At 44.0% G+C, this 18,852-nt stretch overlaps 1 protein-coding gene across 1 annotated transcript in view; it reads left to right on the forward strand.

Annotated features, from left to right (window-relative positions):
* The first annotated feature begins 1,377 nt into the window (after positions 1–1,377).
* The window catches only part of BRINP2 (BMP/retinoic acid inducible neural specific 2), a 111,287-nt gene continuing 93,812 nt past the window's right edge, over positions 1,378–18,852 (forward strand). The window contains exon 1 of the mRNA XM_023231260.2: positions 1,378–2,153. The gene's annotated coding sequence lies outside the window, so the exon portion shown is untranslated. The remainder of the gene's footprint in view (positions 2,154–18,852) is intronic.

Below are 18,852 nucleotides of genomic sequence, written 5' to 3' on the forward strand. Positions count from 1 at the left end.
TAATCTCCATGTGTACTTCTTAAACATTCATTAAATCTCTGCATACTTTTTTTTTCTAGTTCTTTACAAAATAATCTCTGATGTTGCTTTCCATTTAAGGAAACTAAATTGAAAGACTCCTCTCCCTTTCTGACTATATATTTATCTTCTTCATACTTCCCCCACCACACGACATAGCATGGATCTCCCAAGTTCCTTCCACAGCTCCAGTCCCCAGCTCTTCCCTTGAATTGGATTTTTCTTCAACTATTACTCTCTTTCCCATGCTCTTGCCAAAATCTAGTTTAGTACACTAGTTAGTGGGACATATTTCAGTTTTGTACCCTCATGAGGACATCAAAAATATATACTTCACACTTCAATGTAAAGTTAATATTTTCTTCCCTTCTCATTTCCTCCCTTTTCCCTCCACCTCCCTCCCTTTTTTCCTCCCTCCCTCTCAATTCATAGGCCCAGTAACAGCACCTGCTTCACAGAAACAAGGCTGGTCCTGTTCTTATTTCTCTAGTCTTCCTTTAAAAACTAAACGGAGATGCACAGTCCCTCTTCCTGACACACACAGAAGTGAAAGAAGACACAGAGGGAAAATATCACAGGCAAAACAATTCCCTTTTTTGGAAGGACATTTTTAAAACTTAATCTCTCCCCAGAAACCTGAAGTTCTCCACTTTGCCTTTGTCCTTACAGTCCTGGTGTGGGGACAGAATGTTTCCTGATTTAGCTGTCCTGGCCTCCAAATCTCTTTCACTCTCTAGCCATCTTACTGGGTTCTTGCTCTCTTTTACCTCTCTCTCCCCTTGGATCTCTGGTGTGTGTGTGTGTGTGTGTGTCTGTGTGTGTGTCTGTGTGTACTATTTCTCACTTGGGGGCTCATTTCTAATTAAGTAATCCAAGAGGCTAAAAAATGCACAAAACAACCAAATAAAACCTCAAATTAGATGGGAAATGGCTCAGATGGGTCCCAATCTCTGGGAGTTCTAGTTAAGCAAGCAAACAAAATGGGCTGGGACAAATGATTATTGTAACTCAGGAAGATTAGAAGAAAATGTAATTAGCTCCTCAGCTACTTCTTGTTCCCCAGCCTTCTTAGAGTGTCGAACACCCTACCTGTGAATGTACCCAAGGCTTCCTTATCCACACCAAAAAGTCCCCACTGCAACGCTGGGAGGGTTAACAGAGCTGGTACCCCAGCCTGCCAGCTCACCAAAGGAGACAGCGGTGAGGCTCAGAGCCCGCCCCCTGCCAAGCCGCCCAGCCAATGGGCATCTGTGGGGAGTGTGGCGCTGTGTCCCATTGGCTGCCAACCTACGTGCATAAGAAAGAAAGAGAGAGGCAGGCAGGGCAGCATTGTTATCTTAAGACACTCATCTGGTGTCTGAGTCTGCAGGTGACACTGCTTAGGTACAGAGCGTGGAGTCGGAGCGGGGATGCGCCTGGCTGCAGCTCTGAGATGCAATCCCCCTGCCTCGCAAGCTGCTCGCCGCTGCGCTAGCGGCACCTACGCTGAGCTCGGAGGATCTCGTTAGGACTTGCCCAGGGATGTGCACCTGCCGTGCGCTCCGAGTCCGAGGTCAGGGGCAGGTCTGCAGGCAGCCAAGGGAACGGTGAAGCCGGAAGACCTGTCTCTGCCCATGTGCAAGTCTGTGATTTTGGGTGAGAGAGCTGGTGGGTGAGTCTCTTTAGAGTTGGAAAGAAGGCAAAATCTTGGGTTTCTCCTCGGCGGAGGGACAGGGGGACTCCCCCAGCTGGGTCTTGCACTTTCCTTACCTCTCCCACCCCGCGTGCGCCCTGGTCCAGTGCCCAAGCCCCACTTCAAAGATGCTCTGGGAGACCGGGATCCTGGCTGCTCAGCGGGAAGGCAGCAGGCAAGTGGTCTAACGTTGGCGGCGGTGGCAGCGGCGGCGGCACCGACGGTAAAGCGGGGAGCAAGAGAATTTGAAAAGAGACATCCGCTCCCTCTCACACGCTGAGGGGGAGGCATTCGCGTTTCCCCAAATGAGAAAGAGCCACAAGAAATCATGAAGTAAAAACTTTGGAAAGCTGCCACTGGAGATGTTGCACAGAAACCTGGAATCTTTTAGGAGTCTCCTGCCAGTCGCTGAAGGTTTGGGGAGCAGCTGATACAGCAAGGAGGGCTCTTGCAAGGATTCAAGGTAACAGTGCAGTGTTTCGGTGATTTTTCTCCCCCTTTTCATTGTCCTTTTTGGTGTGTCCATTGGCAAGGGGACCGTTTTGCCCTCATACAACCCTCTTGCCCTAGTGCCTGGCAGTTGCAGGCAGAGGGAATGATGACACCTCTCTTAGTTGCTGTCTTGTGGAGCTGAGCAATGGACTTTGGGGTTGAGCGAGAGATCGCTCTGGTATTGCCTCCTGGTGTTGCATGGCTGTCACAGGGTTTGGGCACCCTGCCTGACCTATATTGCTTTTGCCTGGTTTAAGTCCTCAAAGTTAGTGCAACTCCTATTAGCTTCAGAAAATGCAATAGGGCTGCATAATTGCAGAAGATGACGAGGACTTTTGCCTGCCCAGATGACGCTGAGAGGTTCATTATGTTTGGGAAGGACCCCAAAGAGCGGAGGTTATAATACACGATATCTATATTATCGTGCTCATAGAGCCCTATGGCATGTTTCCCATGCGCATGAAGTCAGGAAAATAAAATTCCAAACAGTGAACCCTGCAGGCTGCAAATAGTCTCCCCAGAGTGGTGGCAGAAGCCCCATTGATTGAGTTGAGCCTGGCAGAGCACTGGAGACACTAGGGAAGAACATTAATGTGCTGAAAGGTGGGATGTGCTGGTATCATCTAGCAGATCTCTCTCTCAGTTTCTGTGATCATCTGGGTACACTGTCGAATGCTGCCTGTGGTGTGTGTGTGTATGTGTGCTTGTGCTCACAGCTGTATGCAGGAAGCAGGCTGCCCACAGAAGAACCAAGCATGTGCAGCACCCTGCCCAAACCACGGATGCCTGGAGTGTTCCTGCCTAGTAGGAACATAAACTTGTGAGCTGTTTTTCCAGCCCAGAGGACTTTTCTTCTCACCAAGCAGTCCCTCTGCATGGTACATATTTATCCAGGGTATATAGACCTAAGCCAAATATTAACTAATATTCAAGCTAATGCACTGTAACATGATTGAGCAGACCCCTCTGTAAAGAACTGTGTGTGTGCTCTTTGCAGCCCTGGGAGCAGGGTGCTAGGAGCAGAAACAAATGTTTTGTTAGAAGGATAACAATTATAAAAGTCCAAGCTTATAGTTGGGTAATCTGGGCCTTATTCAGCAGGGACAGTGTTATGTCAGCATAGACCAATCAGAGGGATAAAAGGTATAGTGTAAGTCAAGTATTTCTGCCTCTGTCCTTCTCCAGACATGTGCATGTTGAAGTGACTCTCTCTGACCATGCTAGCTAAAATACATGCAATGCCAGTATTCACCAAGCAACTAAAGTATTTTACCAAATCCCCTGGGGGGCAGTCTGATGACATCAGACAACAGCAAAGTGATGCTGGAGTTTGTGTGCTTTCCGTCCTGACTCACACAGTTGTGTGTATGTTATTTGTTTAAGGCATGACCCCCTGGAGTCCTCCTTCACCCAGAATAAGTTGTTTTGCAGCACTGAGGGCATGACCAAGAAATGCTGCCACAATGATCCTGTCTTATCAATATCAGAGCTGTTGCCTACTCTAGGAAAAGATGCATGCCTTGCTTTTTTGAGAAGAATATGATTTGAAAAGGCACAGAGCATGTGTATTGTGAAATGTTTGAGAGAAAGGAAGCAAATGTCACACCATAGTCTCCCCTTCTGGAGGTCAGCTGGCTCCAAAGTGTTTGACAGCTGGGCTGCAGCCATGGAGAAGACAAAGCATTCTTGACTCTTACTTCCCCTCTTCACCAAAAATGGAGCTGGCTTTATCTCCTAGAATGGAGTGATGTGTGCTGCAGTGTGGGCACAAGAAAGGAGGTGAGGAGAAAAGGGCTGGGGAAGGAGGAAGGTTCCTGCTCTGTCAGCATGGGGCTGGTCTCAAAGATGGGGAGCATCTTCTCTTTTTGGCCCTCAAAATTATCTTCTAGGTGCTCCTTCCTGGCCTCCTGACAGGTTGTTTACTGAGCAAGGCCAAAGGGCAAAGAACAACCCTGCGTCATCACCTTCTCCTGATCCCCTTTCCCAAGACACAGGCTAGCCACTGGGGAGTATCGCAGAAAAATGATACACTCCTTTGAGGCACTGCTCTGAAATTCCTCCCCAACTCACAAACAAGAGGTAATCTGGAGGGACTTGAGACATCTGCGTGGGCACTTTCTGCTGACTGGGATGCTTAGTTGAGGTTTCCTGGTTAGTGTTTTGTTTTCCCCACTGCGCAGTGTATTTTTGGCGATTCGACTCTTTCTCTTAAATAATAAGACCTTGTATACATTTTATGATGGCATCCTCTTCCAAAGGGCTGAGAGCACTTTACAGAGCTCATTTAATTAATCCTCACACAGCTTATTGTCTCATTTATCTTTGATTACCCTAAGAAGTAAAGCTAAAATGATTTCAACCCCCTTCTTGGAAAAGGGAGGTCAGAGAACCTCAGAAAGAGGAACTGCTTTATGCAGGGTCACGCAGCACTTAAGGGACACTATGGAATGGGATCCGGGTCTCATTGCTCTTGAACCAACCCCAGACTCCATGGGCTTCTTCTAAGGAATAGTTTGATTTTAGTAATTATAATCTGATTTAGTTGTTCTGTACTTTATAAGGATGGAGATGTTACAATGACACAGGGTTTCTCCTCTGGGACTAACTTAACAGCTGTGAAGAATAAAAGTCTTATAGGCCTTTGCCCTTGCCTTCAGTGATCTTGCAGTCTAGTTAGGAAACTAGGCTCACATCTGACAAAAAGAAAATGACAATGTAGGTTCTTTTTCTTTTTTTTTGAGACAGAGTCTCGCTCTGTCGCCCAGGCTGGAGTGCAGTGGCCCGATCTTGGCTCACTGCAAGCTCCGCCTCCCAGGTTTAGGCCATTCTCCTGCCTTAGCCTCCCGAGTAGCTGGGACTACAGGCGCCCGCCACCTCGCCCGGCTAGTTTTTTGTATTTTTTAGTAGAGACGGGGTTTCACCGGGTTAGCCAGGATGGTCTCGATCTCCTGACCTCATGATCCGCCCGTCTCGGCCTCCCAAAGTGCTGGGATTACAGGCTTGAGCCACCGCGCCTGGCCAATGTAGGTTCTAAACAGCAATTCAGTACCAGAGAATTCACAAGGCCGACCTAGTTCGTCTGCGATTGATATGTACAGATAGTGAGAACTATCAGTATTCAAAGGAAGGAGAATTTGAGTTGAGCCATGAAGGATGGGGTGGGATTTGTTTGGATAGAAAGAATGAGGGAAAGGGTACTAGCTGACAGAAATAATAACTGCAGCACTGTTCAGAAGGTTGGAAACTTCGAGGCTTGCTTGATTCCTTGGGCCACCTCTTTTCTTGTATTCTGGAAATGCCATACACCTGGTTAAATTATTATTATTACTACTACTATTATTATTATTATTTGTCCCGACCCGCAGGACAGTCGAACGGGCCCTGGAAGGGGGAGTGGGAATGGAGGAGACAAGAAAACAAGAGAAATGGAGACAAGACAAATAGCCTGATCAAGTCTCGTTTAATAATGGTGGTGTGATGCCTTATATAGGCTGGCAGGGGAAGAGGTTGGGCCAGGGCGGTGACGGGGCCGGGTCTTCTCAAATTACAATTGCGCATGCGCCGTGGGTTTGTAATTTTCCCAGGCGCGGGATCTCACCTGCGCCGTAGGCTGCATATCTTTCTGGGCGCGAAAAGGTCGGCGCGCGCGGGAAAGGTTTGGGCGCGCGCGGGAAAGGTTTGGGCGCGCGCGGGAAAGGTTTGGGAGCGCACGGGAAAGGTTTAGGCGCGCGCGGGAACAGTTTATAATGAAGAACCCGGAAATGTGCCATTTTGTCTCCGCTTTGCGGAGATCAAGCAACAGAGGTAGGCTAACTCCGGGCCTTATGGCTCCGGACAATTATTATTATTATTGAGATGGAGTCTCGTTCTGTCACCCAGGCTGGAGTAGAGTGGCGCGATCTCAGCTCACTGCAAGCTCCGCCTCTCAGGTTCACACCATTCTCCTGCCTCAGCCTCCGGAGTAGCTGGGACTATGGGCGCCTGCCACCACGCCCGGCTGATTTTTTGTATTTTTAGTAGAGACGGGGTTTCACCGCGTTAGCCAGGATGGTCTCGATCTCCTGACCTCATGATCTGCCCACCTTGGCCTCCCAAAGTGCTGGGATTACAGGCGTGATGGTTAAATTATTTTAAACATATATTGGTCTACAGGAAGTTGCCCTAGAACCTAGGCAGGGAGCTCTGGAATGCTGGGCATCTAATTAGACATTGAAAATTGCCTGGCCTTCCACCCATCCTCAAGTCTAATCTATATATTGTGGGAAAAGTATTGCTCAACCTCAGAGAGCTTATCAATATCATATCAAAAAATCTGAATGAGGATATTGGGGAAAAGCAAGCAAATTTTAAGAGAACACACACACACACACACACACAATTCTCATATTTTAGAATCAGAATCTCCTAAGACAGAGCCTTGATTTTCCTCCATTTCCTATTTCTCCACCCAAATGTTCCTCCTGGGGTTTTCTTAGAGCTGGCAAAATGCCAAACCCCTTAGGCATTTAGCACTGAGAGGAGATTTTCAATCTTAAGATTCTTGAGCATGCCCATGCACATAACCTCGTGTCTCCCCTTCTCTCTCCCTTTTCATAAAACATATGCTGTAGCAGTCACTAAGGAGGAGACCATGGAAAAGCAGGGAGGGGTGGGATGCAGTGTTGCCTGAAGCTGTACCACAGGGTACTGTGCTTGCTCAGCTGGGCAGGAGAGGGGAGAGGCAGCCTACCAGCCTGGGCAATGCCAAGGAAGGGCCCACCAGGAGAGAGCTGTGACCAGCCAGCCACACACATTTGCTCCCACAGTGGGCATCTCTCCCAGAGGAAAGGTCAAGAAAAGCACAGGGCCTGCGAGAGGACTGGTAACACAATCACGCTAGTCATTGGTCTTCACAAGGTTTGGGACGTTTTTCATGCTGCAGGTCACTGGTGGCTTGGATGGCCCCCATTCCAATATAGAAGAAGTTCCCACTGAGCATGAAAGTGGAAAGGATTACCTAAAGTCACTCCATAATTGCTCCCAGGAACCCAGTCTGTTTGGTTGCTTAGCCCTAGGAGTTTATTCAGGGAACAGGTCTCAAAGGACATTACTTTCCCTTGAAAATCCTTCCCTGAACCTTGCTGTCACCCTTGTTTCCTGTGTTAAATGACTGTGCAGCTGGACTGTGGGCATGACGCCTTTTCTCTTTACTATTCAGAAGCATCCACTGCTATATTTGGGGGCTGAGTAGAGATCCGGGCCCAAGGGCATGTGGTTAAGAGTTGTGAATTAAAGTCTCTTCTATCTAGAAAGGAAGAGACAGACAGCTGAATTATGCTTCAAACTGGGGGCTACAGTAAACCAATCTCGTCTGACCAATTAGGATGCAGGTCAGCCCCTCTTTAAATTGTCAGTCTGTCATGGAGAGAGAAGTAAAGTTGAGTAGCATTAACACAGCATGGAATCATTGTCAGCCAGTCCCATTATTCCTCTTACTGAGGCTCACATGAAATGCAAACATTTCTGGAATTCTGGATTGGGCAAAGGGAGAAGAAAATTTGATACCTTACAGGACTAAGCTCTAGGCACTTGCCAATATGATAGCATATTGGCATCATGTGGGTCTTGAGCACTTGAAATGTATGCTGTAAATATAAAATAGGCATTGGGTTTTGAATACTTGGTTTGAAAAGAAAAGCAATGTAAAATATCTCATCAATATTTTTAATCTTCATTACCTGTTAAAAAGATAATATTCTGAATATATTGAGTTAAATCAAATATATTAACATTAGTTTCACCCATTTCTTTTTTACTTTTTAATGTGGCTACTAGAAAAGTTAAAATTATGTAAGTGGCTGGGATTATTATTATTATTATTTTTGGATAGTGTTAGCAAAGGCCTTGCAAAGTAGTGACAGGTTAATGGGGAAAAGGCGCAGAGGCATGAAATAGGAGGGGTTAGAGACATAAAAAGAGAAAGAACATGGAGGGAGGGGTCAGGAGCAGCCCAGAGCCAGCCTTAAGGCATGTATTTCTAAAATTTCAGGTCAAGAAGGGCACAAATAGCATAGACCAACCTATATTTATTTGAAGAGGGACATTGTTAACTGTAATTAAGCCCACCCAAAGCCTCTGGGAAGCACTGCAGCTCTCAGCTCACATATAAAGAATGAACCGGTGGGTGGCTTGGTAATTTTATCTTAATATTTTCGAGTTTTTGAATGACAGTAGAAATAACCAAGTAACTAATCTTTAGGGTCTTACTCCAAAGTGTGAGGACACAATAGTGGGATCAGCTGGGTATGTCTGTCTTTCAAATTCCCTCCTTTCTTCTCATCTCTACCACGTTATGATCATTCCTTGTGAGAGCTTTTTGTTTTCATATCAGATATGTTGACAGTGTGGTGGGGAGAAAGAAAGGCATGGCCATGTATTAAAGATTATTTTGTGAAATAATTAGCTGGGTGTGGTGGTGCAAGTCTGTAATTCCAGCTGCTTGGGAGACTGAGGCAGGAGAATCACTTGGACTCAGGAGGTGGAGGTTGCAGTGAGCTGAGATTGCGCCACTGCACTCCAGCCTGGGCAACAGAGCGAGACTCTTTCTAAACAAAACAAAACAACAACAAGAACAAAATTTGTGGGCCAAGAAGAAGAATGGGAAGAATACACAATAATTGAATTTTTTAAAATTACAGATTTGAATATTATAACTCATTCATTGTCATTATTGTCATTCACTGCAATAAGTTTGGCCACAACTTGAACTCATATTTGCTTATCATTTTATAGTTCACAAAAGGTTTTCACAAGCTTTCTCTCACTTGATTCTCATTCAAGGTTTTTCATAACCTGCCCCAAATTACCTCTGTTACTATATTTTCTAATCCTTCTTTATTTACTTCATTCAATCTTGCTTAATCAAACTACTCTACTTACTGTTTGTACATGTTAACTACATAAAAGAGGGATTATTACCTCTTTTATTTTCAGTTTTATCATCTATAAAAGTAAAAAATAATAACGCTAGATCTCTCAATGGGTTATTCTAAATGTTAAGTGAGATAAAATAGGTAAGGTGCCAAACAGTTTCAGGCACATTGTAGATACTCAACAAATGTTAATACTCTTTCTTACTAAAGGCCTTCACTTTGACATTACCAAGATTAAAATCCAAAGCTAAACTCAGTATGCACCAGTTCACATCCCAAACTATTCCTTTCCCCAAATTCCAGCTTTGGTTAAAGGTACCAAAATCCACCTGACTTCCAGAGGGATAATGAAGAAATGTAAATTGTCCTGGGCTCTGCTTTCTCTCACACTGCCCCTACATGCAATGAATGCTCCAGGCTTGACAGGGTCGACCGCATAATGATTTCTCAAAGCCATCCTCTCCTCCTCACCCCTCCTGCCACTCTCTGATGCCAGGCTCTCATCCTTCTCTCCAGCATCTTCCCAGGACTTGATCTCCTTATCTGTTCCCTTGAAGGCTAGCCAGTCCAGTCTCTTCCCTGCAGCCAGGATGATCTTTCAAAATGGTAAATTTGACCATGCTTTTCCTCTTACTGTAATTCTCCAGCGACTCGCCACTACTGTCAGAATAACAAGTTGCTTAGCATAACAAACAGGCGCTCCTTCATGAGCTGGTCCAATAACCTCTCTGTGCATCTTTCCTACACCCTGCTTCTCACAGCAGCCACTTCAAACACCAGGCAACTCCCTCAGCAGTCTGGAGCCTTAGAGGTCTTGAGTTGTTTTCATGCAGAATCTTTCCCTGTCCTATTCTCTGCTTCTTGAAGGGTTACTGAGTTTCAAGACTCTGTAAATAGTATCCCACTGTGAAGTCTTCTCTGAGACTCTGGGACAGAATTAATTGCCTCCCCCTCTAGACTCCCACACATCTTGTTCAAATTCTGTTTTTGCTCTGTACTCACCACACCATTCTGACTTGTTGATATGGCCATCTCCTGCACCAAGCAGCAGGGCTGGGATCGAGACTCTAAGACATACTTCTCTGAAAATATTTATTGAGTATATTATTAAGAGTGTGTAGTGCTGGGTCATATTCCTAGGCATTGAGGATTCAGCAAACAGCAACACAGATAAAAGATCTGCCCTCAAGTTGCGTCCATTCTAGACAGAAGATATGATTATAGTCATGATAATCATGGTTATTATGGACATTGCCGATAGTAGCTAACACTTTAATAGTACTTAAGTGTCAGGCAGACACCGTACTAAAGTTTTACACAAATAAACTCATTTGATCCTATAAGGTAAGTAGGTTTATTATCTTATAGATGATGAGTTGAAAGTCCAGAGAGGTTAAGTAACTTGCCTAAGGCCACACAGCTAGTAACTAGGAGAGCTGGCATTATAATCAAGTGTAGACACCGAGTCCACATTCTTTATTACTATGGTATCCAGAAAAATAACAATATAAACAAATAAACAATTTCAAGTGCTGATAATGAAGAAGATAAAATAGAGTATTGTCAGAGAGAGTGACTGAGGCATTGGTCAGGGAAAGTCTCTTAGAGAAAGTAACGTTCAAATTGAGGTGTAATTTGTCAATTGAGAAAAGTAGAAATTCTAGAGTTGGATCTGGGAATCTAAAGAGGAGAAAAATTGTTTCTTCTATGTAACCAAGACACTAGCTGCTGTGATGTTCATCTCTCACTGCTACAGGTACCACACTCAAGCCTGGGTGGTCTTGGGGTACAGCAAATAGCCCAAATGTTCCCAAACCTATCCCCTGTAAATCTACTTGTCCCTCCTGTTCTTTTGGGTTAAGACATATCTCAGAAGGTGTCCAGTATGGGGCATCCTACAAGGGTGAGAAGCATGGTACACACAACAACCTCTCACACACACACACCTGTTTTGCTGAACCACTTTATTTCACTTCTCTCCTGTGAACAACGTGTCACTCAGAATCTTAGCAAAGTGACAGACAGAGGCAGAGCAAAAGGGCTGGGGACAACCCAGAGGCATGAGTAAAAGGGGGAAGGACAATTACTTTTTAACAAGATGGGAAGTGAATTGAACTGGAGGGAGAAATAGGAATTTGATCAAGGAAGGGTGTGCGGAGGGGGTTGATTCTGAGATGCTGGCAGTATTCTGTTTCTTGACCTAAGGGCAGGTTTGCTCCACAATTTTATATCTATACACACATACATACATATGTATTCACATACACGCACACCCCGTATATACACAAGCATGCATCTATACCTTCTGAATGAATATCTCTTATAATAAAAGGTTAAAGAAATTATTTGGCAAACAGATGAAATGGGTGGGACAAGTTCATACATATTTAATATACTCCCAATGCCTATTTTATGATAAAAATTGTACTAGGTTCATTTTTACTTATCTCATTTAATTTTTATTACAACCTTATGAAGTAAGTATCATTTCTGTTTTATGGAAACTGAGGAAGGCAAAGAATAGAGGAGCAACGAACATTCAGACTCTGGGCTCTTGCCCCTGCCCCATGCCCTCTGCCTTCTACCCTGGGTGGCTCTGAGGGTCAATGGGGTGGGTGACTTTGGGGTGAAACAAACCTGGGCATCAATCTGGTCATGGTCACTTACCCACTGTGTGACCTCAGCTATGTGTGACCTGTACCAGCCTCAGTATCCCCACCTAGTAAAATGGATATTACACCTTACGTTGCACAAAAACTGTAAAGATTAAAGACAATGATTGACAAATAGTAGAGTTGAGCATTCTTAAGCTTGAAATAAAAGGTTTCCCTGAATTATACAAGGACATATTCACAGTGGTTTTCATCTCTCAAAAAAGCAGTGGAAGACTTTAATCAACAAACCCTTACCTGGAAGTCCAATATATAAAGCAGATAAAAGGGCAGCTCTCTGGTTGGAGCAGGCCTAGGGGGGTCTGGAGCTCTGCCACCTGTTTCTTCTCTTTCCTCATCCACAGGTGTTCACCAGGGCAACTCCTTGGAACCTAAAGGTATTCAAAACACATTGAAAACCGCTGCAGAAGTCCTTTGAAAAGCAAAACTTGTGATTCATTTAAAATCACAGGTGATATATTAAAACTGATTTTAAAATATAAGACTTTCACTAACCCAGATACATCTGAGAAGTTCTGTGAGACTAGGACCAATCACTGTTTTTCTCCCTTGTTCTCAGTAATTGAAAATGCAAGGAGTTCAATGTCTATGAATAAGCACCTGCTGTGTGCCAGGCACTGTACTAGATGCTGAGAGTATGCACTGTAAGATCTCTTTCAAGTCTAACAACTCTCTATGAAGTAGATACTATTATTCTCGTTTTGAAGATGAAAAAATAAAATTGGTACAATTACCCAAGATCTCACACCTAGTGAGTAGTGGAGTTGGGATTCAAACCCACGTTGCAGGATGAATTAGAAAGCCAGAATTCTGCCGTCAACTCCTGCAGCCTCTTCAACAGTGGATTGGGAGGAATGCTGCCTCGCTCAAAGTTTCGTACTTTTTCCCAATACTCCTCAGTTGTGATTTTCTTTTTCTTCTGTTTTCATTAGAGCACCCAGGTCTCCCAGAACGAAGGCAGCGGTCCTCCGTCGCGGGGAGCCCCAGCCCAGGGAGGGCAGAGCATCAGGCCCAGCTGCAGCCGGGAGCTGGTGACTGGGGCCTGCCCTGTCCCTCACTCGGCTTTATGCCCCATTCCCACCTCGAGGCTGCCGGGCTGAGAGCGCGGAGACTCCTGCTGGGCTGTAGTCTGGCAGCTCGGGGGACTGGGTTTACTGGAAGAGTGTGAGGTGGGGATGCAGAGGGAAGCCCTTGAAATCCCCTTGAGACACAGAAATACCTAAGCACTCAGTGAGGACTGTGGGGGCAGCTAATGTCTGCCTCCCCCTCACTCGGTGTTCAGCCATTTATCATCAATACGTCGTTAGGCAGGAGCAGGGGCAGGTGGCTGACTGGTGTGCCGGCGGGTGGCGTGGTCTTGGGAGGCGCCCTGCACAGGCCTCTTCTTTCTGAAATCTCCGACCTTTGGGATTTGAGCCGCGAGGGACGGCGGAGCAAGGGCAGCCTTTTCCGGAAGCCTCGGGGCACTAGAGACCCCTAGAGGCGAAAAGCTGCGTTACAAGCCCCTGGCAGCTGAGGCGCAGGCGAGATTCTTGCCCCGGAGGTTGCCGAGGAGTGACCGGTACCCTTCCTAAAACCCTTACCTGTAAGTACACTCCCGCAAGCTCGATAAGGGACAGCAGGGAACCCGTGTGTGTGTGTGCGCGTGTGCGGAAAAGGAGTGGGGAGGGACAGCTACATTTGCAGAAGCAATCCTGTCTGGAACTAAGCTGATTAGCCCTGGTCCCGTCCCTCCCTCCCTGCCCCACCCCTCCCATCCTCCCTTAGCTACCCGCCGGCGCCTCACTCAGACCCTGAAGCAATCCAGAGACTGCCCTCCTTGGCAACTCCCCACCTCCTCCATCAAGATAATATCCTTCCCCCAGGGCCCTTCACACCTCTCAGTGACCTGATCAACTAATTTGTGCTAAGGTATTAATGACTAATAATGATTTAATGTGCTGCCCTCCCAATTAACACTGGAGCATTTCAAAAGAGAAATTCACAGATTTTAACCCAAGTGAGACATGGTGCTTTTCCTTTTTGAGAAGAATTGTAGGCCCTTCAAAACGAACCATACAGACAGCTGCCGATTCTTTAGATTCTTTATATACGCTGCATCACTCCTGAGCTTAGCAATATTTGGAGGCTTTATGCAGAGGCTCAAGCAGAATTTCCTAAAGAGGGCTGCTCTGATCTACAACCCTTACAGAACGCGCCAGTACAGCCTTAATGAAGAGAAGAAACCAGGTGCCTCAATACCATGTCTTTAGAAGTTTCGATGGTTTTTTTTGCTCACACATGTGACGACAAAGTCATTGAGAGAAGAGGCTCAGGCATGGTGAACTTGGGTTCAAGTCTTTGGCAGGCTCTGCTATGTACCATGTATTTGATCTTGCCAAGTTACTTTACTACATTAGCTTCAGGGTGCACATCTGTGAAATGGATGTGGTACAACTCACATCACAGGGTTAGAGTATGAAATGAAATAATGCAGAATTAGCACTCATCAAGTCTGACATATATAGTTCTCCATAAATGACAGTTCTTTTTATTAAACTTAGTGTTTTTTTGTTTTTGTTTTTGTTTTAATTTTTGCCCTGTCTCAAACTCTCAGTGCAGGGCAGCATGCAAATGCTGTATTTATTTATTATTTAAAAGCAGGGTGAAGCAATCCAGCCTTCTAGGTGTGGTTGGTTTGGTAATGAACTAGATTTCTTTCCAGGTGACGGCAGTGTATGAGCTTTTTTTTGGATTTATTTATTTATTATTTTTCTGCTTGTTTTCTTTAACTGTATCTCACAAATGCAGTGAGCAAAATGGATTTGGCAGTGACTTAAAAAGACTTAATGTATTTTAGAAAGAAAAAAAAAGCCACAACAAAAACTGGTTTGTTTTTGTGATATATGGTTCATGTGATATGACAAAAATCCATTTTTATGCTTAGGAAAATTGCCTAATTTTAAAACAGTTGACACATGCCATATGCATATAGAGTAATGATGGATTTTGCTCAGGCAAACAACAGAAGAACACAGGGCCAGCAATATCTTTGTTAGGGCTTTAGTTGGTTAAATTCTTATTTGATGGGCAGATCTGCCCCATGTAGGAGAGGAGAGTGACAGGAAAAATGGACTCATCATGGCCTCAGGTGATGGAATCAGATATTTGATCATAGAGATACTAAGCTTAGGACACAAACACTGTGTTTTCATTAAATCAGTGAGGAGAGACTTGGGAATGTACCAATGTAGCAAGCTTATGTTCAAGAAAGCAAACAGTTTATGAAGATATTTTCTGGAAAAAGGTGTGGATGGTGCAAAGGATACTGAATTGGTGAGCCATCATGTTAAACTTTCCCTGGTCATTCTTCCTGTTGGAGACATGAATAATTTTTGAACTTCAAATACTGTTTATAATGTGCTTTGGGTTCCTCTGGTTTACAGTTCTGCATAAATCACATTGGAAAGGGAATCCCACATATTTTCGATTACTGCTAGTTAGGGAAAAGAGACTGCATATGAAAGTAAGGTGCTACAAAGATGGCACATTCAATGAGAAATAATTATGAAACCTTTTTTTAAGGAAGAGACAAGTGCTCTATTATCTTGGTTTCCTTCCACTTTCAGTTCCCCATACACATCGACCAGATACTCAGCTCCGTATAGGCCAGTGGTATGCAATCTACATGACTCAAAAAAGCATTTGGCTTTTACTTTATTTTACTTTATTTCTTTCAAGGCATGATTTAATTAGTGACTGTGGAGAATAAAAGCTGAACAGCTTAGAGGAGGTTTATGGTTAGGTTTGTAGGACTCAGCAATTTGACATTCTAATCCTGTTATTTCTCACCTTAAACTGAACAGAGTCAGCAGGGTTTTTTCCCCATAATTCATCCAGTTATTAGGTCTCCTCTCCCCTCTTACTCTTCACCCTCATCCTTTGCTTCATCTGATTTTTTTGTGTATGCAGTCCTCTACTACATGGTTCTCCCCAGCCTCACCCCAACTCTCAGGATAGCAACAAACAAACAAAACTAATATCTTGATGGCTTATTCATGACTGAGCCATCTAGAAGATAAATTCTTTCTCTCCCTACTTTGATTCCTAGAATGAGCCATCTATCTCTCATGTGAACTTGACTTCTAAGATGACTGCAGCCAAGGTCCTACAATGATGCAAAGAGGCCAAGTAGTATGTCTACTTTCCTTTTTAATTATAAACTATAAACATTTTGAAGGTAGAGCCTGAGTCTTTTTTTTTTTCTTTAATCATTTCTTCCCCCAGCTCCCTGGCTCAATACTGAACACAGGGAAGACGTTTATGTTTATGCAGTTAAAAATAAAACAACAAAAACCCCAATACCTCATCATCTACCCCACCACACCCATTTTCATTAAGATATGGGTTACTAGAAAGTTAACAAAACTATCTTTCCTGTTAAGGATAGTGTTCAGGATTTCAAATGTATACATTGCAAAATTAAGGATGTGTTTCCTTTAAGGCAGTGGTTCTCAAAATGCAATGTGCACCTGGGGAGCTTATTAAAATGCAGAATCCCCAGCCCCTCCTCCATAGAATCTGATTCTGTAGGTCTTGTGTGAGATTCAGAAAACTGAATTTTAACAAACAGATAATATACAGGCCACACTTTGAGAAATATCATTTTAAGGCAGTCCAAATGAAATGTTACCCATACTCAGTTTGGTAGAATATTAATGTCACCTAAGTGGTTAATGGTTGTCATGTTGGAGAAAAAAAAGGTTCAGAGATTAGAAAAGTTGGAGAACGTGCCCTGCTTGCCACCCATCCCTTCATACGCACTCAGAGGTTCGCAACACACTTATCACATTAGAGGGGTCTGAAAAGGTCTGCAATAAAGAGACATGTTTTATCTTCGTTTAACCAAGTATTTCCAATATATCTTGACCTTGAAACTGTTTTTGATCTTATTGCCAAACACCTATTAAATATTAATGAATTTTTTATGGAAAGTACTGCCATAAGGGAAAGGGAACCACCTACAGGAGGAGGGTGATATTGCAGCCCAGCCATATTATCCCTATTAAATTTCCAGAGGAGAGAATGAACAAAGTGAATGCAGAGTTGGGGGAGAATCACTAACCATGTGGGATATCTTACAGCCTGAAGAAGTATTTATAAACAAACATAATCATTCTTTATTGAGCATTTAATATTGATCAGGCACTAGTCTATGTTTTTAACATGTATTAACTCATTTAATTCTCAGAACAATCCTATGAGTCAGATAGTTGTATTATTCCCATTTTACTGAAGAGGAAACTGAGACACTGAAAGGCTTATAATTCCCTAAAGATCACAAAGGTAGGAAGTGATAGAGTGGAATTTGAACCCAAGCAGTGTGCCTTGAGAGCCTACCCTGTTCAGCTTATCAGACAGCCTCTCCTCTAGTAGCAGAGTTCTGGAAATTACTGCCAGTGAGGAGTGAGCTCCCAATAGACATAACCTGTTCCGGAGCTATGCTGTCTCAATGCCGCAGGATATTCCTTTATACATGAGGGCCTGTGATCATTGCCCTTTATTCATCAGATAATTTATTATAATGACTGCCTCAACCTCTGAAAGATTTTGCTGTACTTAAACACAAAATATGCTTAGCAAAACAACCTGACAAGGATGATTCATGGATAGCAATTAGGTGCAGAATCCTGTGCCTACCAAATCCCAAATTGGGTTGAAGACCTGGCCATCCTGCTGACAACTTGATATGGAATACAGTAGGCTGGCCCTTGTCACTCCACCCTACTCTCAACCCTCTCATTGCTCCTGGGCACAGGAGGTATCCCTGAAGAGGCAAGCTCTATGGATGACACAATTCCAATTCCAATTTTGGCCTTTGGCAAGTTGCTTCACTTCTATGGCCCCAAGTTTCCTAATAATACAGAAAAAAATAAGGGGGAGGATAGACTAATGATAACTATTAGGTTGGTGCAAAAGTAATTGCGATTTTTTGCTATTGAAAGTAATGGCAAAAACTGCAATTACTTTTGCACCAACCTAAAACTTTGTTGTAAGCCATATGTATACATATGGTTTATTCCAATGTTTGCCACAAGAGCAGTGTTGGGCCTCTAGTGCTGTTAGGTCCTGAGGGTGAGATCGCTCCTTGTCTGTGCCTTCATAGGTGTTTATGTAGAGGTAATGGAGGTCAAAGAAACTGGGAAGTGAGAAGGAATTGAGAAAGAAAACTCTTGGCTTCCAGATCCTGGACATCTTCCAAAATGCATGTGGGATGTGGGTCAGTGGCCCTTATAATCCAACCAGGATTCCTGGGTACTTTAATTTTCTCCTTTGTAAAAATATGAATAATGCTAGTTGTAGGCATATTCCACTGGGAACTTCACATCTTCTTCATTAACAAATGCTTAAGAAGTATCACATCACACTAAAGGGGCATTTCTCAAAGAGCCAACACATTCTAGGCATCATTTTAGACACTCCACAAATGTGAACTAAACAATATGCCCCTTTTAATGGTGATTTAGGAAAGTTTGTTCTTGGCCTGAGGTTACACAAGGGGGAGAGGCAGAGTCCAAACCTAAGTCAGATCTGTCTGACCCAAACTGCCAATTCTTCCTCTCAACCAGTTAGAAAAGATATGAGGACGGGAAGTGGCAGGAGGGAAAACTGAGGTCTGGCTCTCCAGTGATGGATGCTTAGAAAGAACCTTTTCAAAGCCTATCAAGATCTTAGGAAAATCAGTTTTCCCAGTGCCTTTTCCCCTTCTACCCCAAATTTTGTGGCTTCTCTAAGTCAACTGTTTCCTGCCCTAGTGTATTGTGCCCCCCTAACCCTCACCCCACCACACCTAACAGAAAATGCTTATGGCACATCCAGGCTGGCCGGTCTATCATCAGTCACCAGCCTCAGAAGCCCAGATTGAACCCTCTAGTCTTGGTCCTTGGTCTTCATCCTTGGTTACTTTATGAACTCGTTCCTCCAGACCCAGACCTTTTGGAAATGATGAAGAAGAGCACAAGTTTCTTTTTCTTCCCAAACTAAGCACATTCACTTGCCAAAATGGGTCCTTCTTATGCCATTTTCTTTTGAATCAGACCTCACACAT

This window comes from Piliocolobus tephrosceles, chromosome 1, assembly GCF_002776525.5.
Source record: "Piliocolobus tephrosceles isolate RC106 chromosome 1, ASM277652v3, whole genome shotgun sequence".
In the NCBI taxonomy this organism is placed as follows: Eukaryota; Metazoa; Chordata; class Mammalia; order Primates; family Cercopithecidae; genus Piliocolobus; species Piliocolobus tephrosceles.